This window comes from Canis lupus, chromosome 13, assembly GCF_011100685.1.
Source record: "Canis lupus familiaris isolate Mischka breed German Shepherd chromosome 13, alternate assembly UU_Cfam_GSD_1.0, whole genome shotgun sequence".
In the NCBI taxonomy this organism is placed as follows: domain Eukaryota; kingdom Metazoa; phylum Chordata; class Mammalia; order Carnivora; family Canidae; genus Canis; species Canis lupus.
The window spans coordinates 8,997,778-9,024,849 of NC_049234.1; the positions used below are offsets into that span (position 1 = coordinate 8,997,778).

Genomic DNA, 27,072 nt, shown 5'->3' on the forward strand with positions numbered 1-27,072 from the left:
GTGTACATACATAATACAATAATACATATACATAATACAATACATAATATATCATAGTAAATAATATAACATAACAACATAACATAGTATCTGTACCATTAAAGATATTAAAAAATTTATCTCTGATTGGAAGATTCAGAAACATCTCCACAGAGACCTAAAGAGATTGGAAAAATTTACATAACCAAAACCCCTTATAAACAAAAGGAATCAAAAAGTTAAAGCAATATTCAGTGGAAAAACCATTTGGCTGGAACTTATGATGCCTAATGTGTGATGGGAGGCAATAAAGTTAGAGATTATATAGGACATGTTGATCCTCTGTTCTGCTAACAGAGAGAATGGAATATACAAGTGATCAGAAGAACTGTGTTAACAATGTGGGAGACTAATTCCAGACAGAATAGCCATCCCACACTATGTCAAGAATTAGCTAGAAGAAGGTGCCTGGGTGGCTCAGTTGGCTGGGCGTCTGCCTTCTGCCTTTAACTCCAATCATGATCCTGGGGTCTTGGGATGGAGCTTTGCATCGGGCTCTCTACTCAGCTGGATGTCTGCTATGCATCCACTTAGCCCCCCATCTCACCCCACCCCTGCCATTTCCTCTGCTTGTGCCTGAGCGCACGTTTTCTCTGTCAAATAAATAAAATCTTTTTAAAAATTAGCTAGAATGTAAAAACACACTAATGATCTCTTAACTCACTTATAACAAATGGTAGAATCAATGAGCATAAATTAAGATTGGCAACAGCTACATTATGAAATCTCCAATCTGACCCAGGAAAGTTAGGCTCACTGCAAATAAAGATCAGAAGGGGATCCAAAAATTACAAATAGAAAAAGCAAAATTGGCATACTCAATATGGACCAAAAAACCTAATCAATGAATCAAATTTTATTGCAAAATTTTTCACAGAAAGTATCTCAAAAATGGTAGAATATATTAATAAAGTAAGAATGACAGTAGAAATATTAGACATTTTTAACTGCAGCCTATAGAAAATCAAAGAATTGCATTCATTTGGTGTAATTCACTTCAGAAAAAAAAAAGTTTCTCAGCAAATAAAACTCACCTGTGGAATAATTCCGAAGAAATTCTCCACACCAGCACCATAGCGTGAGAATGGAAACACGACTTTTATTCACATTGAATCATCAGCACTTCACCCAGTAAAGGTCTCAGATTTCCTTTTTCATTTTATTCAACAATTATTTATTGAGTACTTACTGGGTAAAAAGGCTCTGTTAGGTGTCCTCAATAGAGCTACAAACAACAGAGACATGCCCTTGACCTCGGAGATCTTACAGTGTCTCAGGATCTTACCAGGAATGCTTCCAAGTATGCTTTGTTGTATAAAGATGTCCACAGAGATTCTGGATCCACTTCATGTTCCTCTAGATCTCAGCATACTAAAACTCAAACCATCTTCTCTAGCTTAAGCATCATGATGAGCAATGTGCAGCAAGGTGTCATAATGGATTTGGTCTTTTCAGATTCTCTTTTTTCTAGTTGCATTTTAATCTTTTTACCCCCACTCTATGGAAGTATTTAGATACAACTGTGTATCAAATTATTCAGCTCCCCAATTTAGTTAGAAGATGAAAAATGACACTTTGCAAGTAAATTGAAATTCAGGAGTGAAGTCTAAACCCCACTAGGAATGTATGAAACTACCCCCACACATTCAGAAATTATGATCATGACTGCTTATTACTTTGTGTTCCTTCAAAAGGATGTAGGTTATTTTCATAATTAAAACTATGGTAATCCTTATTTCATCTTTCTGTATATTATCAAAAATGCCCATCCCTTCATATCTGCCAAAATACAGTTTCTGGACTTGGCGAATGATAAAAGCCTTCCTCTTCAAACCCTCGGGGGTAGCTACAAGAAGAAACTCCTGCTGGGGCCATTGCTGCCCAGCACTTGACTACATGATTGTCTCACAATCAAGTATCATTGGGTTTTGGTTCCTTTTAGAATACCAAAGTAGAAATAAATTTAAGTTCTATTAAAAATACTCCCTCCCCCCAAAAAAATACTCCCCAACCATTTTAGCACAGAGGAAGGTCGTCTTCTGAATGAACATATCAAGTACATCCGCATTTCGCAAACCAGGACTGTAAAGGATTTTGGTGGTGGAGAAAAGAAAGGAGGTGATGACATCAGCTTTGTCATCCCACTGTGGCCCTCTGTTCTCTCTCTCACTCTCTCTCAGCCTTTTGCTTCCATTTCCACCATCGCCAACTCTCCCAAATCCCAGCTCACTCATTTAACACACATTCACAAAGCACGAAGGATGTTTGTCACTGAAGATAAAACACACCTATTCCTCTCCTTTCCCTTTGTCAAGGCTCCCTGCCACTGTGTGTGTGTGAGGGAGTTAGGAGACGGGGTGTGCCACAGAGCTCCAGGGAAGACCTGTGCGTCAGCGTGGACCCTTTGAGTTTGCCCATCATTGTGATCAGGGCAGGATTTTAAGGTCCCAAGCAAAGCAATTTAACAACTATCCCTTCTCTTTTTTCTCTTTAATAAATTGCCACATCACAGTGCTTGGAGGGGCCAGAATATACTCTGTATTAATCCCATTACCAAAAGCAGTCTCTTTAGAGCAAGACTTAAATCCCATCTCGGTTCTGACACAATAGAATTCTCAGAAGCAAAACCTTCTCAGGGAAAGAGCAATAAATCAGGATGCAGCTCCTCCCGGAGTCTTCGCCAGCAAATGTATTTTCCAGGCAAATAGGAGCTGGCGGCAAAAAACAAGTGAGCTCAGGTTTCCTGTGATGCGATTACTACCTTGGGGGAGGGAGAGAAGGGTGGATGGAGAGAAAATCTGACCCTACCTTGGACTGAAAAAAAAAAAAGAAAGAAAGGGAAGAAAAAAAAAATCTGGCATTTTGGCAGTCCATCTACAAGCGCGTTCTGAATGCCAAGTGCACAGTAGAACCCAGCCAGAAACAGAGACCTCCGGTGCCTTGTGATAAGCCACTGTTCCCTCGCTCCGCTTTTCAATAGTGTCAGGTGAACAGAGTCTAGCGCTGCAACCTTAGAATGGGGCGAACAGCAGCTGCAGGGCAACCGAACACCCGCCGGACCACAGCGCCGCACCGCCGGCGGGGGGAGGAGGACGCACGCCTTTCTTCTCTTCAGAGAAAGATCTTGATACTTTGCCCTTTTTCTTAACCTTTCCTTTTCTGCTGTGTACTCCAGTCAGGTTTATCAGTCAGCGGGCCAAGTTGGACCAGCGAACGCCACACCTTTGCCTGGACAATTGCACCCTGGGGGGTTTCCGGGGGTGAGGAGCTTGACCACCCAGCCACTCACCCCAGTCGTCATCTCCTTATACTCAGAGTGTCAAGGGCGCCCCTTTGGAGCCCGGAGAACCGAACTTGGACTTTGGCTGTGTGTTCTTGAGCATCATACCTCACCTCTCTTGAGCCTCAGCTTCCTCGTGTCTGTGATGACGATCATGATGTATGCCCGTCAGTGCTCTGTTAGAAATTAATGAGACAATAGTAAAATACTTAGGATCGGGTCTAACACGTAGGAAGCACTTGAACAGCAAATATTTAATGTAGGAATGTGCAAAACAGATGTGGAAAAGCATGGGTTTTATTTTACCTGGAATGTACTTTAAATATCTTCTTGTTCATTTGGTCCTTCCATTGGCCCATCAGGGGTCAATCTCTCTGCCTCTAAAAAAATTCCTGCCCAACCTCACAGAGCTCAGGGCTTCTCGCTCTGTGTACCCAAAGCAGATCATATGAGTATCTATCTACACTGCAGCAATTCCTGCACTGTTGAATGAGGTCATCTCCTCGTCTGTCAGCCCTATCGTGCCATAAGGCAAAGGAGACATTGTTCAGTTACAAAAGGGTTACAAGCACCTCTGTGGCCAGACTGCTTGAGACCAAATCCCATTCTCACTTTGCCAGTTAACTGCCTCAGTGTTCTCCCTGAAACTGGCTATAATAGTAATAGGGCCTGCCTCTCCAGGTGAGCTTAAAAGAATGCTCAGCATCATAGAAGTATTAACTTTTATTATTATTCTCCTCTGCGTCCCCCAGAGCCTAGGAGATAGCAGGCGTTTGAGGCATGGGTTTGGAGGAACCAGAGAATCACTGCAAATTACAAAGAGAGTGATCCATGTATATCTTTCTGGGCAACACATTACACAGTGATTCAAGAGTGGCTAAACTGGTATCCAAAAGATTTGAAAATAGGATCTTGAAGAGATATTTTCTCACACATGTTCATTGCAGCACTATCCACCATAGCCAAAATGTAAAAGCAAACTGAATGCCTATCGATGGGTGAATGGATAAAGAAAACATGGTGTATACACACAATGGAATACTATTCACCCTTAAAGAAGAAGGAAATTCTGTCATTTCCTACAACATGGATGAAGCTTGAGGACATTATACCAAGATGAAATAAGCCAATCACAAAAGGACAAATACTGTATGATTCCACTTATATGAAGTAGCTAACAAATCAAACTTATAGAAACAGAAAGTAGAAGGGCTGGGGAGGGGGAAATGAGGAGTTGCTCTTCAATGGTATAGGGTTTCAGTCACGCAAGACTGAAAAAGTTCTAGAGATTTAATGTGCAGCAATGGGCATTGAGTTAATAATACTGTTCTGTACACTTAAAATTTGTTAAAAGGGTAACAAAGCAAATTTAAGTCTTGTGTTCTTTACCACAATAAGAAAAAAATACATATTTAAAAAAAAAAAAAAAAAAAAAAAAAAAGAAAAAAATACATATTTAAATCCTAAAAAAGAAGCACTAAATTGGATGTATGGAACCCAGCCCTGCAAGCCTATTTTTGCCCAGCCCCATGCGAGGTAAGTGCTGGCCTTCCCGAGGCAAACTTGACACAGTCCTGGCTCCTTCTTTATGAGAAGCATCAACGTCTCCACATCTGCACAAAGGTAAACACCTTTGTGCTTTCTGTTGAATGCCTACAAACATCATTTCAGAATACCTAAGGCATTCAAGTAAGGAAGACAATACAGAATAAGGGATGCCTGGAATAGTAGAATAATGTTCTACTTTTCTGTCTATTCAAGTAGTTTGCTTTCCAAACTAGTCTTCTGCTAAATAGCCTACAGTTTTCCCCCTTATAACACTTATCTCCTCTGGCATTATACAATATATTCATTGGTTATTGGTCTATTGCCTGGTAGTAGAATATAACTCCATGAGAGCATAATCAGGATATGCCTAGCATATTGTGATGCTCAATAAACATTTATTGAATGAATGAATGAACAAATGAGTGAGTGAATGAATGAATGAATGAATGAGTCCCTTATTAGAGAAGAACAGGAAAAAATAGTTTGTCCTTAGCTTGACCAGCAAGGTTAAGGTGCTTATGTTGAATAGGAAATTGTCTTTGGAAGAATAGAATCCCTTTATCTCTTTGCATTGCATCATTTTGCCCCCTCTAGTCCGAGGATGCAGACCCCAGTGCCACTCTGCAACACAATAAATATGAATTTAGTTATGATTTCTTAACTAGATATTTCCAGCACACACTGAACTTTATAGATTTTTATGAGCTAGGTAATTCCAGAAATTGAACTGCGTGACAAGAACTCATTAGACATAGGGGATGAGAACCACTCAGGTAGGGCCAAGAAGACAAACATAATTGTGTTGTCACCATTTCAACAAACTCTCAGATAACATCCCTTGAAATTGGGTTCAGGAGCAAAGAATGAGAGGTGTCTAAAACATGTAGACTTGGAGTATTATCCAGATATTCATCCAATCAGCCTTCAAACACGGAGTCCTCACCCTGAGCTAAAACTCTTCCTCTTTATTTCATTTCAGAGTCAACCAAACTTTCTACCACAGTCATCTGCTAGGTTTGGAAGGCTTAGAATCCTGAGGTTGCAGAGTCACTCTTTATTCCGATGCCTGCTTCACAGGCTAATGAAGAGGACGAACCACATCTTCCTCATTCTGACCCGTGGAGACCCTGTGTCGAAGCCATCAAGAGGATACTATTCATACTCGTGCTCAGTTCCTCTGAGCCTGTATTTCCATCTGTAGCATCCCATGTCATGCCTTCTGCAGGCCCACCGAGGATTATTTTTATATGCTTCATTTGGGCTTTCTTATGAAATTCTGGGCCAGAGCACTTTCCAGAATAATTGGAGAAGTTACCAAGGCTTCTGAGGAAGAAGATACCAATGGCATTTTTTTTTTCCTTTGGAACAGTCCCAGGGAAGAAGGTTTGGGGGAACCTCAGTTGGGCTTATGATCCCCCTGCATCAACAAACTGTCAGTAGCTGACTTTGCACAGCAGTTCCAAAACCAGAAACCAAAATAACTGCCACTGAGAACCTACTGACAGCAAGATTTTACAGCATTTTTCCCTGTTGTGTAACCCAGCCTCCCTTCCACCTTCCCTCCCAGAGATCATTCTGTAGCCAGGAATTGCTTCCCTTTTCCTGCCCCAAGCAAGTGCCCCACAAGTGCATCTGTAGTTTATAAGACTCCTCAGTCATATTGGATGTGGCAGGAAAGGACTGTGGAAGAATGAAAGCAGAAGATGAGATCTGAGACTGTGAGTTCTCTCCTAACCTCACTCCTGACCAGGGTAGCTCAAGACGAGCACAGGGTCCAGGAACTATCACAGAGAAGAAACACAGAGATACAGATAAAACCCAGATCAAACGCAAAATCAGTTGCTGTGTTCAAGTACAGAGTCAGGAGAGGCCAGCAGAAAGCTGCCAGCAGATGTGAGTGAGAAAAGGAAGGATTTTTGTCTCAGAGGTGGCGATGGGGAGACTCACAGAAGAATGGTGTGTATGTGGCACTGATGCTGCTGATGATAATGATCGAGTAATAATAGCTACCATGTATTAAGCACCTGTACTGCAGCACCGTGGTGGGTTCTTTCTATGCATCAACTCATTCAGGCACCAGGCAAGGTGCACAACTACCTTTAACTCCATTTCTCAGATGCAGGTCCCAACGGTTAGAGAAATTAATAACTTGAGCATGGTCATTCAGTTGCAGAGAAGAGCTAAGACTTTAGCTCAGGTCTGTCTGAAGCCCATATAGCTATCCCAGCCCCTGGATAGGGCTACTGTCCTGGCGACCTGTGGAATGAACCCCAAATGGAATATTCAAGTTCTGATTTATGCCCTCCTTCTTCCAGCTCCCTGCTTATTGAGCATGCACAGGGCGAAAGGAGGATAAACCAGGGAGGCCATTGCTGCTTTATTCCTCACCTAGGGGTGGCTCTATGCTGTGATTCCTAGGGGTGGTGTCCATTGACTCCTGTGAGGAGGTGACAGGAAGCAACTGGTAGTCCACAGGGAGTCAAGCAAGGTGCCATGCTACACTTCTGCACAGTATTTCTGCCTCAAGACTCCTGGGCCCATGGGTGCCCACCTGTACTCACTCTTGATTGCTTCTTTAATTTCCCATCTGAAAGTTCAATTTGTCAGTAATTCTTCTGTTTATAATAATACTTTAGCCCCCGCCCCCCACCTCAGCTTTCGCTGACTGCTCCCACACCCTCCTATGAACATTGCTTCCTTCATCCCCAATGTGGAGAACAGCTGACTAGGAATGCTAAGCCGAAGCCAGCGAGCCCCCAAGCAATGCTTCCTTGGCAGCAGACTCTGAGTTGGCAACAGGCATGCAAGAGCTCCAAAGAACACAAATATTCCCCCTTTTTTTGGGCAGAATTAATGGATAAGTGCTTTTAAAAAGACAGGAATAGAACGGAGACTGGGAAGAAAGGAACAAAGAGGAGAGACTTTTGACTAGGTAAGAATCCCACATCAGAGCTCATCCCCTAGGCTGCGGCGATGACTTGTACTTCATACTATACGCGCACCCAAGCAAGGGTCTTCCTTCTACATTCGCAGCAGCTGCTCTCACATTGTCAGAGCTCCACACATTTTTGTTTTCTGTAGTGAGAACAGAAACCATTTCTCTTCCCAAAGGTAACTATTATCATGCTGATAGTGATGATGATAGCTGTCAGGTATACAAGCCCCTATGCTAAACACTTTAGATGATGATGATGATGATGATGATGATGATGATGAATGATAATGAGAACCCACAGTTTCATAGTTTACTAGGTACTAGGCACTGTTCTAAGTGATTTGTATAGATTAACTGATATACTAATACATCAGTTAACATACAAATCCTTACAGCAAAATGATGAGGTAGGAACTATTATTACAGATGGAGACACTATAGAGCAAAGAGTTTAAGTGACTTGCTCAAAGTCATGGCTGTGAAAGGTAGGTATTTATCTCCCAAGAACCTAAGGCTCAGAGGGGTTTAGTAATCCATTCAAGGTCACACAGTGAGAAAGTGAAGCTGAATTTCAAACCAGATCTGCTACAGTCCAAAGCATATACTATTAGCCAGTATGTTTGATTAACTCTCATTCTCTCTATAGATATAAAGATATATATATATATATACAGATATGTATATACATGTGTGAATGTGTATATACACACACCATCCATGCAACCTAGAAAATGAGAAGTTTGATGAGGCCAAACATACGATTGTGTTTCTATCCAAGAATTTGAGTAGAAGACGGTCTATGACAGCCTTCAAAAATTTCACATTTGGGTCCAAATAGAAAAGGATTATATTTGAAAGTGACTTGGGCAACATGGAAAAGCAGCTGAGGCCCCTTTGGCCCTGTCCTGCCACCTATGAGCAGCTGAAAGGATCAATATTTTAGCATGCCCGATTTGGGAAGCTCTGCCTTGGAGAAATTTTTCAGGCAGGTAAGCAGGAAGTGAAGAGAGATCCTACCTTATCTTCTCTCTTCTCCCCTTCTTACCTCTTCCATTTTCCTGCTCCTTCACCTGCTCTGAATTTCAATGGCCCCAGGAAGAAAAAGAAATGTGTTGAATAAAGTCAGTGTGGGGATCCCTGGGTGGCGCAGCGGTTTGGCGCCTGCCTTTGGCCCAGGGCGTGATCCTGGAGACCCAGGATCGAATCCCACATCGGGCTCCTGGTGCATGGAGCCTGCTTCTCCCTCTGCCTGTGTCTCTGCCTCTCTCTCTCTCTCTCTGTGACTATCATAAATTTAAAAAAAAATTTTTTTTAAATAAAGTCAGTGTGATCACTAAAAAACAAATATGCCTCATCACCTAAAAATATGCCTCATCACCCAGTCATAATTTTCCTTATTCTTTTCTTCTTCCCCCAGGAAAAAAGAACAATAGTAATTAAAATAGAAACATTAGGAGGCCCCGAAGCAAATTGTGAGCACAATTTGCCTAGAAGACAGCCAAGCTGCCGAATTCACTTCCAGCCCCGCCACTCGCCCCCCACCACAAACAGCAACTACTGTCTTGCAGTGCTGGAGTCAAAACCTGCCTACTGGGTGCCGCACAGGCGTGCGACCACTCCGGGTCTCCCTCGGAGCCAAAGCGGTATGAGCTGCACCGCTTGGGGCATTTTTTTTCCAGAACAGAATAAACATTGGCGTACATATCATCGGGAGCAGGCGTGCCCTGGCAGAAGGGCACGCTGTGTGACTGGCAGCCAATCTTTGGCTTTCAGTTTTATGTTTCCAACTTCTAATTGAATTGCAACCACACCAGGAGCAGTTCTGCTTCATTTTTTGTTGCATAAGGCTGATGGCCCAGGAGCACAGGGGCCGTGGAGGTCTCTGGAGCTCAGACTGGGAGTGAGTGAGTGCATTCCCAAAGGGGACTCCATGCGTGAGAAAGGGAGAAAAGAGGACAGAGACCATGAGCCTTCACCTCTCTGCATTTTCCGCTCGAGGCCGCGCAGCGATAGATGCCAGGCAAACCCTGCTGCTCCTCATGCCAGATGCAATGTACATGTGTTGTCAAACTAGGATTAGTTTGTTATTTCTCCTTTAAGTAGGTTAAGCTTTTTTAAGCAGGGGGTAATTAAGATTATGACTAGACGAGGAATGAAGTCACGGGGCTTAATGAGGGTATGGTAGTTACCCTCGAATGCAAAGGATAGTAAGTTTGCTTTTATTGGTATAAAAAAAGAAAAAGAAAGGATACACAGATAGCTCCATTCACCATCCCCAGTAGAACTGAGAGCACACAGGAGCTCTAACGTAGACTATCACATTTTTGAAAGGGTTTTCTCCCCATATCTCCCTGCTGCTCATTGGCTCCTTCAATCCTCTATCATTACTGATTTCAGAATACTAAAAGCATATAGCTTTATGCTCAAAGATAAAATTGGCACACACACGCTTTCTGCTCACAGGGGCTATCTGCTGCAAAGAACTTGGTGGGAAACAGAAAGGGGCAGGGGATCAGAGAGGTTGTGCAAAGGCTCTATCTGTGATTCTAGGTGATTCTATCTGTAAACTGTTACAATAGCCTGCTTGCTGGGCTTTCAGCAGCTCTCAGGGGTTCTCTCCCAAAGAAATACAGGAGACTCCCAGTCTCCTCACTTCTGATTGTTCCTCCCTCTGCTCCGTTGTCCAACGCAGCCGCCAGACTGGTGGCTCGCAAAGGCCCACTTGTTGGTGCCATTCTCCTGTTGAAATTCCTTCCCAAGGGCACAGAAATGCTGCCCCAAGGGGCATCTCCTGTAAGTAATACTTGCACGTTTCCAAAGATGAGAATCTTCAAATCAGCACTGTGTACTGACTGGCAACACATTTAATGTCTATCATTAGTGGATTGGTTAAATAAACCATGGTCCAACCACATAATTGGAAAACATGGAGCTGTAGAAAAGAATGAGACAGATCTGAATGTGCCAAATGTGCTGATATGGGACAATCTCAAGATTCAAGTTTGTATCGTATGTTCCTGTGTGTTCAACAAAGGAAGAAGAAAGAAGATACTTACATATAGAATATTTCTACAAAGATACACAAGTACACAAGTAATCATGGCTGTGTCCTGGGAACGGGACTGAGGAACTGAGTATCTGTGGTGCCAAATTTTCTTTTCATTGTATGCTATTTGCAGGTCTTATAAGTATGTGTATATATTACTTGTGTAATAAGAAACACTAACTTAAAAAACAAGAATAAAACCCTGATGTAAAGCGCTTTCTCACCATCTAATGAAGGTACTTCATCACTCCGCCCAGCCCAGCCCACCTTTGATGCCTTCTCTGCTGGCTCAGGTTGCTCCCCACCATTTGTCACTGCCTGACACGTTCCTGCTACCCAAGAACATGCCACACACCAGCGCACAGCTGGGTCTCCTCATCTATGTATTGAGAATAATAACAGCATCTATCACATAGATTTTTTTGAGAATTAAATAAAACATAACAAGTACTTATAACAGTATCTATCTAGCAAATAAGTTTTCCATAAATATTAGTTGCTATTATTATTATTATTATTTTTATCCTAGGGCCGTTCTTCTCTATAGAAAAGCCTTTGTTCTATTCTCTTTCTGGTGAAAGGCTGCTTATAGTCTCTGGCCTAGCTCAAATGTCATCCTCTCTGTTCTAACAATGTCTGAGCACTTTGTTCATACCCTTTGTGTGGTGCTTTTCAGTGTCTATCACATTAATAACATATTTGTCTGCTTCAATTCATACCTTATGGGCTAAATAGAGCAAGGCCTGTGACATAGATTATTTTCTATAGTCTAATATAGTTTCTCTGCAATTATTTAGAGAATTTAGTGTAATGAAAACAGTACGAAAATCCCCAGAAGATGTAGCATATGTGTATTGCAGCAATCAAAATCCTCTCAGAGTGTGTGTGCTAACGGTTTCCCCACTGTGACACTGGAGAAACCTTCTGAGAAATAAGTATTGACATTAGTGCTAAGATTCCCCTCAGGGGATCTGAGTACTTCACACCATTTTGGTTGTCAGGCCGCACTGTTTACAGCTCATTCCTTCTTGCCAGAATGCTGGGCCAGCTTTTAGTACTTAGTAATATAGATTGCAAGCTAAATTTTGGCTGATGTTTAATTTTAAAAAATGCGCATTAAAATCCATAGAAGAAGAAGAAGAAGAAAAGACTTGAATAAATCATTATAAGAGATATTTCCTGGTTGATTATCATTTTGGAGTTGAGTTTCTAATATTAATACAGTTACATATTCAATGATCTTCCATGCTCATGTGAGAACGAATATATTATTCAGGAACATATAACACAATCCAGAGGTAAAATATCCGAAGGGGTAGGGTGTCTTGGACTGATATATCTCCATGGATAATGTGTTATCAGAATCATATGGAGGTACTTGTATCAAGACTCGGGTTCCCAAGCTTTACCCAAGGTGGTGTCTCTGGCCATGAGGACCCTAGAATCTGCTAGCTTACATAGGATACCTTGGTCATTCTTAAGTATATTAAACCTTGGAGAGCCAGTGATTTATAACCGCATTAAGACAATTTGGCTTAAATAAGAAAGTTCGGCAAATATAAAGATCTCGTGAAAAGTCAAGCTCCACCAAGTCACGAAATATCTACCATATGCTGCTCCCCATCTTACGTGCTCCTTAGGCAGGGAGCATCTTTGGTTCTGCCAAGCACCTTGTACGATGTCATGCTTGCAAAGATGTCAGATCTATAGCCAGGTTGGGACAACTGTAGGGAACTGGAATGTGGCTAGCTAGTGATTGATTCTCTTTCCCTTTGGCTCCACGTTGAGTTTCTCAACTCTAATTGGAGATTCTCTTTTCTGGGCTTCAGGCCTGATTAAGGATAATGGCCATGAGAAGGAAAAGGGAAAGCAACATAGTGTGGCTTGAGTCTCAAGTAATATGGAACCCAAATAATGAGAATTGAATCACGATTATACTTGATCTTTGCACCTGCTTGTTTTGCATTTTTAAATGCCTTTCTCTTGAGTAGATACAGTTGTCTCTTTCAGTCCTTCTTTATATAACCCTGTAAGCACATGGCATAAAGATAATAATCAAAAGCAACACACTCCACTCAGCAGGTTCCTCTTCCCCCATAGTAAATAAGTCAGTTCAGTATGATCTGAGAATCATTGTACTTTGTGAATGAATCTATATATTCACAGAGATTTACTGCAAAACTGTAGTCTTTAGTGGAAAGAGTATTTGTTTTAAAGTCAGTATCTATGTTTAAGACCCACTCATCTCTTCTTAGGTATACAACCTTAATAAACCAAGTCATCTCTTCTTTCTGAACCATAGTTTTCCTGTCTGTAAAATAAGAGTAAAAATTCCCACTTCACATTGTTGTCATAAGGATAAAAGAAATAATATTGACAAAGCACTGAGAATATTGTCTAGTACATAGTAAGTATTTAATAATATCTCATTAATTCAATCATCAAATGACAAAGCATCCATGATTTCCAACTATGCAGTATTAACTTGTGTTGCTATGAGAAATACTAAGAGTAGTACAGATCGTGCTTAAGCATGACCAGCTACCAGCTGGTGCTTATCTACAAGATAAAACCTGATACACACAAACTATAGCAATATTGTATACAAATTTTTTAAGTAATACAAAATACATCATAAGGCAGTGTGTGATCAATTGCTAGAATAGGGGTTTAACTAAAAAATCCAACAAATAAGAGTACTGAAGAAATAATTTAGAGGCCAGAAAAGTGATTTGCTAAGATCACTTTGAATATTACTGAGACATTCATGAAAGTATATCTTTATCCACTTAACAAATATTTCCTGAATGTCTACTATACCATGCACTATAGGCTCTGGAAAGCAGTGATAAACAAGACAGAAGGATCCTGGCACCATGGAGCCTATATTTTAATGGTAGGGAAAAGACAAAAAAAAGAATAAATTAATGTTCAAAACGAACATAAATCTAGATAGTGAATGACAAATTCTAGGGTAAGGCATCACAGTAGGACTAGCTGGCAGGTAGTTTAGAAATAGAGTTAAGGAAGACCTCTCTCTTCAGGGAATATTTAATGAGAGACCCAAATGAAGTCAGAAAGTGAAGCAAGAAAAGACCAGAGGGAGGACAAAGGAGCAGCAAATGCAAAAGCAGGAATGAACTTGGTGCACAAGATCCTGCGGAAGACCAATGTAGCTGGAATGAGATGAGCCTGGGGAGCAGTGACAGGAGATATGGTGAGAGAGGAAAGTGGAGGCCAAATCACACCATACCCTCTCAGCCGTCAAAAGAGGGGATTTGACTCTAAGCTCTGATATGAGCCCATTGCAGGATTTTGAGCAATTGAATGGTACAATTTAATGACTTCCTTCACATAGGAGTGAAATGATTTCCTTCACATGATCATGTGTGGAGAACAGATTTATGAGGTAAAGAGGATAAATATGAGACCAGTTAGGACATCAGCACATGGCTCTAGAGAAGAGGACAGTGATGTAAGCTGTGGGAGATTGAGAAAGGGAGCTAAAAACACAATAATTAAAAGAAGAATTTAAAGAGATTATTAAAGGAGAAATGATGAAAAATATGGCAAGCTGGTGGACAATATATGAAAAATAAAGAGGATACAGAAGAAATGAATTAAAGCCGGATGAGAAGTAGGAAGCTCAGAGAGAGATTATTATCTGGATAATAGAGTATAAAGACCTGGAATCTGGAGCTCATGCTCTTGAATTTGAATCCCAGGTCTACCCTTTACTCTCCATGGGCCTCTGGAAAGGTTCCTTACCACAACTAAGCCAGTTTCTTCATCTGTAGAATAGGAACAACAATATCTGCATCATAGAGTTGTGAAGGTCAAATGAGAAAATATCTATTTCCTTACATATGGTAGATTCTCCAAAAATATTTGTTCATTCCCTTATACCTCCAACTGAATTTAAACTTTACTCATCTCCTGCTAATAGCAAGACCGTCTAAATACCATTATTTAGAAACATGTGTAACTTCTTCATGGAAACTTTATTACAGTGGATCAACAATTATATTTTTGTTACTTACTCTATTCTCCAATAATCCAAGGAGAATTCTAAAAACTGGCTCTGCTTTATGGCAAGATGGGAGATTTCCAGGCAAACTGTGTGGTGTAGTCAGATCACCTTAAGGGGAATCTCCGTGCCAAGCCCTATTTACCAGATGGCCCAGTCTTAGGTCCACTGAAATTGTAAACTGTGAACGAGCAAACTGCAGGGCAATTTTGATTGTCTGGGACACTGTATAGAAGGAGGCAGGCTTTAAGAAAATCAAAGCATAAACTCTATAGGGCTTTATGGATTAAGGTCACAGCCCCTCAGTGAATACATAATGCCCTAAAGATGATTCCCATTTGTTCATCCAAAAGGAGAAATGGACCAACAGAAGGGAGGTGGCTTTTATTTATTTCCATTGTGCTGTACTAAGTGAATCCAGGACTCACTGTAATTTCCTGTCAGAGCCACCCTTTCAGTACAGCTTCCTATTCATGCAGCATGTAGGAAAATTGAAGTTTTCTAAAAATGAGAATGAACCCCATTAAGCAGTTGAAGATAAAATGTTGATTCAGAGCTGCCCAGTATGAGATACAGCTCAAGGTTTGGTCTTTCACACTGCTGGAATTTTATTTAATTAAATACTATTAATAAATTAATACTTAAAAAATAAAAAAATAAATTAATACTTTATTAAATACTGATCACACAGCCAAACCAAAACAGAGAGTACTGTTGGTATAATACTGGGGTGACATGCAAAAAATAATTTGGGGTGGAGCATAGTGGAGAAGGGAAGGTGAAAGCACATATGAAAGCTCTCACAAGCTAGGGATGAAACAGGCAAGCACTTCTAAATCAATCAATAGTTTTTTCATCTCCCCAAAAGACACTAATGCTTAATTGGAAATAGTGGCCATTGAATCATTGACTGAGAAAGGATCACCACAATATATCTAGTTACCATACATAATTACAAAAATTTTATTCTTGTAATGAGGACTCTTAAGATTTACTCTAAGCAATTTTCAAATATGCAATAGAGTATTATTAATTATAGTCACTGTGCTGTACGTTACAGCCCCATGACATTTATAACTGGAAGTTTGTGACTTTTGACTCTTTAGCCATTTCACCCACCACTCACCCCTCTCTGGCAACCAGCAATCAGATGCTGTCAGAATTTACCAATGATCATATTTTCTATAGTGCAAGTGATAAACTGAATCATGGGAAGAAACAAAAAGTGTTCTCCCTGACTCAGGTATTTTGATTTGGACAATGGAGTTTCAAATCATGTTCTTGATTTCTATGAAGATTTTAATGAAACTATGGAAAAACCAAAAGATTGTTCATATCTTGCTCAAATAGAGCTAGATTTTGCTTATCTATCTGTATATTCAGCAGATATACTACACAAATGTAAATTTTGAAAAATTCTACTTAGTCTATAAACTTCTTATCAAAGAACATGAGATCTTACCTGCTAAATGTTCTACACACCTTGTACACAACACTACTTTAAAAAAATAAAGGAGTAAAGTTTATTTACCTGTAACATCGAGGCTTTCATAATGAAAACATTGGTCACTTTTTAAAATGTGTAAAATGTGTAACTGTATGGAAGCTCTTAATGAGATTATTGGCTCTATAGGAGTGGAAATTGTCTCCTTAGACATGTGCCTACAAGTTGGGTATCATTGTTCTCAGCCATAGAAAAGATGTTGAAACATTAACTTGCCATAAAAATCATATTTTCAAAGTGTGGCACAAGGAGAATGTCCCTTAGGGGCGCCCGAGTGGCTCAGTTGGTTAAGCATCTGACCCTTGATTTAGGCTCAGGTCATGATCTCAGGGTCCTGGGATTGAGCCCAGCATCCTCCATTCAGAGCTCAGCAGCGAATCTGCTTCTTCCCTCTCTCCCTCTGCCCCCACCCCCATACACACTCTCTCTCAAAAATAAATGAATAAATCTAAAAAAACAAAACAAAACTAAGAATGTCCTCTAATTTGCAAATGCTTTGAGGATGAGAATGGAAAAAAGACTACAGTTAAACAGAAATGTATATGCCATTCCTTTGAAACTGTTTGGTCTTAGAAGGGGCTATAAGGAACCTACAGAAAGGTGAAGGGGCTGCACAGGAATTGTTCAATGTTACATGTAGATTGCAACAAAACTTATACACAGAAAAAGAAATTACTCTTTTTTTGGAAATGAGACTGCTTTCAAACGCAGAAAATGGCAGACAAGTTCAACAGGACTTTCTCATTTCTTCACTAAAACTGAACCTTATTTGGAATCCAACTTTAATTTCACAAGTTCAAACTACGTCTATGCTTTAAAATCATTTTCCCTGAGAAATAGAGGTTTCAGTGATGGTGACATGATTGTGTTTTGAAATGATAGACAATTTAGATATGGGCAACTAAATGATTAACTTCCAAGTGGTTTTATGATTAATAAGCAGCTGGCCTATCAAAACGGGTCTGTGGATTCAAATTGAATGGACATATCAGGAGACTTAGAAACTAATTCTTACAAGCCTAAAAACCTGGTGTTACTAGTGAGTAAAATCCCGAGTATTCAATGCTCAGATTCTTTTGTTGAAAATATTTAGATCATCATGTTGGATTGACATCAGGAATCAATGTAATGTGGGTTTAGTAAGAGCAGAGCAGCAAAGTAATTTTACATTTGATTATATTTACTTTTGCAGCTACAAAAAAGAAAAAAAAAAGGGATGCCCTAAAGAAAAGCTTGCAGGCAGTTCTGAGAGGTATTATTGGAAAAGGAAATTGAAAGAATAAAAATACTCTACTGGATCATGATTCAGAAAGAAATATCTCATTATTATTTTTATTAGATATAGTTAATATCTGTGTAATTAGTATGGATCTTACAAATAATATAGCCTGAAATAGTTTAATATTTAATAAGATAATAAGAATGAAATCAGAGTAAAGAAATATTATCAAAATACTGTTAACTTTTCCTCACCCCTATGGTTTTTAAGTTAGTCCCTATCATTAATTACTAATTGCCACTGCTAGTTCTATTACTTTAGTTTAAATCATAACATTTATATAAAAGAAAAGTAAATAATATAGAATTTTATATAATTTCAAATAAACACTCATTTTCATATCTTTATATTAAAGTAATAACATATAAACTACTTATTATATACTATATGGGGCTATAAAAAGTTGCTTACTATTTCTCTCCCAGCCAAACAGTATTCCTGTGCCCACAAAGTGCTCCCAGGAACACTCTTCAGTCACCCTTCTTCAGACAACTCTCCATCAGCCAGATTTCAGAGAGCCCGCTGATCGATGCAGAAATGGTTCCTTCTTTCATGAACTTCCAGACTAGCAGGAAAGAAAGCATCAAATATGTAATTATAGAGATAGTGTGTGGAAAAGAATGGGGCTATCCAGAGGACTAGAAAAGCACAACTGCAAGAGCCAGTTGGGGCAGGGAAGGCTTCCCTGAGGAAGTCACAGCTAGTCAGCTCCTGTAGGCTTAAGGGAAAACCATTTGCAAGCCCACATCTCCAGCATTGGAATGAGTCCAGGATTGCAAACCCATAGACTGTAGCACAGATTTAGACTGAAGGCGTCCTGTGATCTTTACACAGTTTTCAAAAAACTCAGGCTACTTTATATATACATATATATAAAATACTGAGTTGGTATCCTAGCTTCACTCTATATCCTTGATCAAATTATTTAACCTCACAGATCCTCGGTTTTCTTATCTAGAAAAAATATTCTTTCAAGGTTGTTGAGGAATTATGTGAAGTGTCTAGCACTTTATATACAACAATAAAAAAATATTATAGCAATGTAAGATTTATCTGCTATGGCATCCTACTATTCCTCATACTTAAGCCGTGGACACATAACTTGTTCTAGAATAATTTGAGAGAGAGATTGATTTCAGCTGAACCAAAATAGCACAGAAATACTTCCAAATATCCAGGTCTTAGCTGGTTTGCCATTAAAAGATAATAAGGGGCCTGGAATGAACTTTTTCCTTGCTGGCTAAAGTCTAAAGGCATTCAATACAATGTTAAACTTATTGATTTTAGTTCCCACCTGCTCGACTTGCATCTTATTTCCTTGACAGCAAGATTAAAAGAAAAGAGCAATGAGTAATGGAATGTCTGGGGCAGATTTTGGACACAGGAGATAGACTCCGAGTGTCTAAACTTGCACACATATCAGCCTATATCTCTTTCTGATCTTCCTAGTAGAAGTACATTCCTTTGGTTTATCCTCACCTGATCTCTTCCATTTCCCTACTGCGGACTTACCAGACCCTACTCCAGTCATACCCTTGATAGCAGAATGAATTCCATCATCTCTTTCGGTGGGGTGTCATTTGTCAACTGGAATAAGGGCCTCGATTGTGCAGAGGAAGCCCTGAATATCGATAGACAACTCCTGGCTATCAACACCTCACTTTTGCCTTGCGCCTGATTTCAGCCTGGCTAGCTAGGTGTCAGAGGTAACATTCCTCTTGGAGGTTTCAATACCCTCCCTTGTGACCCCTTGACTCTGCTTGATGACTTCCATGATTTGTTTCTATATATTGAGGAAGGTGAGATTTTCAAGCTTACAGAGGGAGAAAAGCAACCAATTGGATGCCATTTAGCCCTCAAAAAGAAATGGATTGAATATCAGCCAATTTGTTTTAATTCCTGGAACTCCACAACTTACAATATCCTCTGGTTGGGCTGGCTGACTTCCTGACCCCATTCACTTTCAACTGATTTTATTTTTTATTGTGAAATATGTCATCCATAAAAAAAGGATGTGTAAAGCATACATATACTTTTTAAAAAAACTATTGTGAATCACATACCAAGCTCCCTCCTCACCCTGTCTCTCTCAATCTCTCTCTCTCTCTCTCTCTCACACACACACACACACACATGCACACACACTCATTACAATATGATAGAACATCAATATCTCAGGGGACTTCCCATCTCTTCCCCGGGTATAATACTAGTATAACTTTTGTGATAATCATTATCAATAGTTTCATCATTTACATATGTTATCTCTTAACAATGTAATTTAGCTTCACCTGTCTTCAAATTTTATAAAAATGGAATAACAGTAGCTTTTATTTTGTGACTTGCTTATTTTGTGCCATATTCTATTGTAAGACTCATTCACATTGATAGAGAGGTATAATGAGTTGATTTTCTCTGCTCTATAGTAATCCATTGTATTGGGACACCTGGGTGGCTCAGCAGTTGAGTGTCTGCCTTTGGCTCAGGTTGTGATCCCGGGGACCTGGAATTGAGTCCCTCATCAGGTTTCCTGTATGGAGCCTGCTTCTCCTTCTGCCTGTCTCTGCCTCTCCCTCTGTGTCTCTCATGAATAAATCAATAAAATCTTTTTTTAAAAAGTAATCCATTGTATTACTTTACTAAACTGCAGTTTCTTGTATCTATTCTACTGCTGGTGGAAATTTGATTTGCCACGTGTACCTTGCTCCACTTCTGCTTCCATGTCTTTGTCCCAGCCTAGGAGACATGTTTTCTCCCCATGTATTTAATTCTCTCAAAATATGAATATTGTTCTGTTCCTGATTCTTCCTCACCAGTTCACTGTCCATTCTGACAGGTCATAGATGTTGAGGTGAGACTATTTAGTTACTGAATTACTAATGAGCACCTTCACAAATTAATCAAATATGGGATGCCTGGGTGGCTCAGCAGTTAAGCATCTGCCTTCAGCCCAGGGCGTAATCCTGGGGTCCTGGGATCGAGTCCCACATTGGGCTCCCTTCATGGAGCCTGCTTCTCCCTCTGACTGTGTCTCTGCCTCTCTCTGTCTCTGTCTCTCATGAATAAATAAACTCTTTAAAAAATTAATCAAATATTTTGAGTATTCAGTGCTAGGAACTTAGACTCAAGACTATGCAATTTAATATTCAGGAGAGCTTACAAATATTTTCTTTTACCAGCACTGTTGGACTGATAATAGTGCTCAGTTGGTATAGGTTAATCCTTGATTGACAATAATAAAAACAGCGTAATTGCAATAACAATAGTAGAAGCTAACATTTATTGTGTACTTACTATGTGTAAGGCACTGTTCTAAGAGTTTTAAAAGTATTAAATTATTTCATCCTCACAGCAATACTATAAGTACTACTATGTTAATCCTCGTTCTATAAATGAGAAAACTAAGACCAGCAAAATTATGTGATATACCCAAAGTCATACACTAATGAGTATTAAAGTAGAGGGAGTAATAGAAACTTAAAAGATAGGTTAGTTATGCTATGCTGATTTACATAGGCATAATAATAACAACAAATAGTAACAACTATTACTATCTTTACTGTGCAAAATACTAAATTGAGCTCCCTACATGATCTCATTAATTCTCACAATAATTCATTGTGATGAGTATTGTATTTCCAATTTAAAAGGAAAGTTAGCGGGATACCTGGGTGGCGCAGCGGTTTGGCGCCTGCCTTTGGCCCAGGGCACGATCCTGGAGACCCGGGATTGAGTCCCACGTCGGGCTCCCGGTGCATGGAGCCTGCTTCTGCCTCTGCCTATGTCTCTGCCTCTCTCTCTCTCTCTCTCTGTGTGTGTGTGTGTGACTATCATAAATAAATAAAAATTTTTTAAAAAAGGAAAGTTAAGCTTAAAAATGTTAGGTAACTTGCCTAAATATCTAACAAGTGGCACACTAGGGTTTGAACCTAAATGTGTCTTACTTCAACATTTATAATCTATCCTAACACTCTGCTGTCCCTCTATAGATTTTATCCAGCTTTTGACATTGATTCATTTCCTTCTTAAATCCCAATTTCTTCTTTCTTTCTCTCTCCTTCTTTCTTTCTTTCTTTCTTTCTTTCTTTTTCTTTCTTTCTTTCTTTCTTCTTCTTTCTTCTTTCTTTCTTTCTTTCTTTCTTTCTTTCTTTCTCTCACCATAGGATGTGGTGGAAATAAAATCTATAAAATTCAACATTCAACTTGCAATGATGTCTAGGGAAAAGAGGTCATCACTGGTTGGAGTCACAGTATTAAGTACTCCATGGAAATTTTTTATCCATTCTATTCTGCTGTCACCATAAGTGTTTGGATGTAGCCTAGGAAGAAAAAGTGAGTGTGACCATTGTCCTGCTCAGTAAGACTCCAAAGAATATCAAGACATTCTCTTGGCCCATTAGCCCTTCCCTTAAATGACTCACTTCTTGCTTGTTTCCTAAGAATGGAAATTACCAGTTGGATACTTCTCTGTTCTTTGTTGCTCTGATTAGTGAAAGCTATACATCACACAATGCTTTTAAAACCACTGTACAGAAAGTACAATTATAATAGTAAGTCTAATTGTTTTTATAGTTTGTAACATAGTTTAAATAACATAAGCAGCTAAATCTTGGCCCCTGAAGTGGCATTTAGCTATCTTTTTGGTTATTTATTTAACTGCAAAACAATTAGTAAACTGGAAATGTAGATGTGCCTTTGAGAAATTCCCTTTCTGAGGCAACCACAGAGAAGTTAAAAACATTAGTACACACAGAAATGATCAGGGGATGATACAAATTAAAAAATCAAGATGTAAATGCATTTTTTTCCTTTTCACTTTAATTTACAAGCAGTAGAATTCACTCCTTTAAGTGCACAGTTCTACGAGTTTTGACACATGCACAGAGTTAGGTAATCATCACCATAAATGAGATACAAAGAGTTCCATCAACCACAATCCCCTACCCCCACCAAGTCCTTTCTGTGGTACTTCTGGAGTCAAGCTTTCCTCTGACCTTTAGAGCCTGGCTACCATTCATAGTTTTCCCTATAGTTTTACTTTTTCAGAATATCGTATAAATGGAATCACATGGTATATCTGGCTTCTTCCACTTAGTATATTGCATTTGAGATTAATCCATGTTGTTGCATGTACCAATAATACATTCTTTTGTATGGATGAGTACCATTTTATTGTATGGATGTACTATAGTTTATCTATTCCCCATCTGAGGGACATTTGTATTATTTGTAGGATTTGGTATTGGGAATAAAGCTGCTATAATATTCATATACAGGCTTTTATGGAAAATAAGTTTTTTTTCTAAATTTCACTTAATTAAATGCCTGTGAGTGGGGCTGCAGGGTTGTAATGTGTGTGTTAAACCTTGTAATAACTGCCAAACTGTTTTCCAAAGTACCAGTTTGCCTTCTCAGCAGCACACTATAAGAGTTCCAGTTGTTCCACCCAGTCCTGTATACAAGGAATGATCAGGCTTTGATTTTAGCCACCTTAATCAATGAATAATGGTATCGTGCTGTAGTTTTAATTTGTATATCCTTAGTGATCAATAGTATTGAACATATTTTCATGCATATTTACAACATCCGTATAGCTTCCTAACAAATTGTCAGTTCAAATCTTTGCTCTATTTTTTAATTGGATTGTTTGTTTTCTAATTTTTGAGTTTTCATTATATAATTTGGATCTAAGATCTTTTTCAGATACAAGATTTTCTCCAACTGTATGGCTTCTGTTTTCATTTTCTTAGCAGTGTCATTTGCAGAGTAAAAATGTTTTACGAAATCCAGTTTGTCAATATTTTTCTTTTACGGACTGTGATTTTGATGTTGTATCTAAGCATTCTTGCCCTAACTCAAGGCCACAAAGATTTTCTCCTACATTTACTTCCAAAATTTTTATAGTGTTCCCATTTACATTTACGCCTATGGTACATTTTAAGGTAAAATTGGTATAAGGTGTAGAGTATAGGTCAAGGTGCATTATTTTTGCATATTGATGTTTGTTACAGCATGATTTTTTGAAAACACTATTCTTTCTCCACTGAGTTGTCTTCACACCTTTGTCAAAAATCACTCTGCCATGTATGTAGAGGTCTATTTCTAGACTCTCTATTTTGTTCCATTAATCTATGTACCTGTTACTTTCAGGAATATCATACTACCTTGATCACTTACTTTTAAAAGTTATTAGTTTTTCTTAATCAAAAGAAATTACCAAGGTTCATGTGGTCCTGAATTTAAAATAAAATTATTTCAGAGATAAATGTTTTCCAGATGTCCTTTAAAATTTATGATTGATTTATATACTCATGTTGACTTAAGAAAAACAAAACAGGGCTTAGGAAATAATTCAAACATCTAAGCTATTAAAATTCAGATGCCAAGATAAATGAGTTGAAAATGTGCAATGCTCATCTTGTTTCTGGAGGCTCCAAAATTTATGACTAAGTTATTTCTATAAGTCTAGGACCAATTACTGCTGTTTCCATAATGTTTATTTTTTTTTTTGTTTCCATAATGTTTAAAGCAATCCTGCCACTGTACTGGATTCAAATGGATTAATCTGTATTTTAAGATATGGCTGTGATTCTCAAAAATCTGACTTAATAAAGATAGTGAGTGGAATAAAAGAACTTCTAAGAAATATTTATTAATTTTCCACTTTTTTACTTTAATAAAAATATTTTTCATAAATAGAAATTTACCTTGAAGTCCTCTAAAATCAGAATACTTTTTATTTAAGATTTTATTTATTTATTTATTTGAAAGAGTGAGAGACAGCACAAGCAGGATAGGGTGGGGGAGCAGAGGGAGAGAGAGAGGAGACTCCAGGCGGAGCAGGAAGCCCAATGTGAGGCTTGATCCCAGGCTCCCTGATCCCAGGACTCCAGGATCATAAGCCAAAGGCAGCTGCTTAACCAAGTGAGCCACCCAGGCGCCCCTAAAAATCAGATTAATTTTTCTATCTCCATATCCCATTTCAAATATTCTCAAAGCAGCTACATGCTGCCCTGCAAAACCGCTTCTCCGATACACGATATAAAAGTTAGGGCAATCAGATAGATATTCCAGCTCAGATAATAAATTATCATGTCACCCTATCTAAAATAAGTTTTGAGTCAAAGCTATTAATATAAAATTAAATATTCATTAGAGCAAGTACCAAGTGACCAACGCGAAATGCATAGCAATTTAAAGATAAAAAGAATTATTGCCTTCTGCTTTTAATGAAATGACACATCGCAAGTTGGTGTATACAAGCACTATCAAATAACAAGATGGAGTTTTCTAAAGCACTATTACTAATATGTTTAAAAGACTATAACTGAAAGAAGAAAGTTGAGCATAAGCTAGACTCAGCCCCATAAGAAGCATGAGCTTGTCTGCTTTGGTCCCTATTCTATTCTTGGCACCTAGCATAGCACCCAGAATAACTTCAGTCTACTGACTGTAAGTCTAGTGATTAAGTACATGGTTTTAGAGGTCAGGCAGAAATAAGTTGAAATCCTATATATACTAAAACTTTCATTAAAGGCAGTATTGTTTGGACACGTGGGTGACTCAGTGGTTGAGTGGGTATCTCAGGTCATGATTCCCGGGGCCTGGGATCAAGTCCTGCCTCCAGCTGCCCACAGAGAGCCTACTTCTCCCTCTGCCTAGGTCTCTGCCTGTTTCTGTGTGTCTCTCATTAATAAATCATTTATATATATCTATATATGGGCAGCCTGGGTGGCTCAGCGTTTAGTGCCTGCCTTTGGCCCAGGGCCTGATCCTGGAGACCCGGGATCGAGTCCTACGTCGGGCTCCTTGCACGGAGCCTGCTTCTCCCTCTGCCTGTGTCTCAGCCTCTCTCTCTCTCTCTTTCCGTGTGTCTCATGAATAAATAAATAAAATCTTTAAAAAATAAAAAAAAAATAATAAAGACAGTATTATGCAGGGGCACCTGGGTGGCTCAGTCAGTTAAGCGTCTGCCATCCACTGAGGTCACGATCTCAGGGTCCTGGGATCCAGCCCCTCATCGGGCTCCCTGCTCAGAGCGCGGAGCCTGCTTCTCTTTCCCTCTGTACTCTCTTGCCCTCTCTCAAGTAAGTAAAATTAAAAAAAAAAAGAAAGAAAGAAAAAGAAAAAGAAAGAAAGAAAGAAAGAAAGAAAGAAAGAAAGAAAAAGAAAAAGCATTATCCAGTTTATTTTTCTAAGTCTGAAGACATGAGTTTGAAAGACCCTAGTTCTAAAATTTAAATGTTTTCAAAAGTTAGGATTACCACATGAAAACCACTAAAAAGTCATGCTTTAGGCTTTAATAAGGCAATTCATAAAGAGGAGTTTCAGTGCTTGCCACATGTTGCATGAACAATGATCTGTGCACAGTGCTCACCTCACGGGGGAGGATACTTTGGGGCCGTAAGTGTGGGAGAGCAGGCCCTCGGCGGCCGGAGACCCGAGGGACACGCATACGCGGCAGCAGCTCCGCGCAGGCGCAGGCCGGGCGGCAGCTGCCAAGTACCCCTGCCGGGTCCTACCGAGGCAGCAATGCGGGCGGGCGGGCGGCCAGGCCCGCTGGGGTTGGGGGCGGCCCCGCGGCCGGCGCTCAAAGCGCTCTGAGGCCCCTGCAGTCAGTCACGTAGCAGCACCTGCTGACGCGCAGGCCCTCGGCTTCTAGTGGTTTTGCCTTCCTCTCTTCCACATACTTCAGGTCGTGAGATAAAACCGCCCGAGAGCCAACCCGAACTCACGGCTTCGCCCCGAGCCTCTGCTCCCCGGCGGCGCCTGCCGGCGTAGCCCCTCCCTCCGGGGCCTCTTTGTTCCAAGGTTCCGGGCTCTGAGGGTCGTTGCGTCTCCCACTGGGAGCCTACGCGGAACCCCGCACGTGACTCCCATGTGACAGGAGCGGAGACTGACCTCCCAAGCCTGCTAAAGGCAGAGGACGCCCCAACTTTCCTTCCGGAAAGGAACACGGGCGGCTTCGGAATGGCCCGGCACGCCTGTCGCCCGGTCGCTTTAAGCTGCGCACCAGAAGGTTTTTTCCTTACTTTCTTCTTGGCGTGGCAGCTCCCTGTCTCTCCTCCGCCGGCCCGGGCCTGGGCCGTTCTCTTCCCTGTGAGGGAAAACAACACAAACTGCCGAGTCTCCTCGGATCAACAGGTAAGTGATGTACTGATGGTTATCAGGCGGCGGTGCCCCTGGTGCCCTACCGAGGGGAGCTTCAGTTCCGAGGCCTGGGAGAGGGTGGGCAGTTGGCTACACCAAGCCGTGCGGCCCTGGAAGGCTTCACGTCCGGCCCTTTGGAATCTGTAGAATAGCCTTGAGGCCCGTCCAAGGGCCAGATAAGAGCTCCTTTGCTGAGTCCCAGACGCCGCCTTTGTTTCCACCGCCGCCGCCGCCTCTTCCTCCTCAGCCAACCCCTCCAGTGAC

The 27,072-nt window shown here is 40.1% G+C and overlaps 1 long non-coding RNA gene across 1 annotated transcript; it reads right to left on the reverse strand.

Annotated features, from left to right (window-relative positions):
* Nucleotides 1-98: 98 nt before the first annotated feature.
* On the reverse strand, nt 99-26,172 carry LOC102154405. Its single transcript, XR_005368530.1, has 3 exons — nt 26,036-26,172; nt 18,070-18,223; nt 99-3,495 (listed from the first exon to the last, which is right to left on the reverse strand). It is a non-coding gene; the product is annotated as an uncharacterized LOC102154405 (long non-coding RNA).
* Between the last annotated feature and the right edge of the window lie 900 nt (nt 26,173-27,072).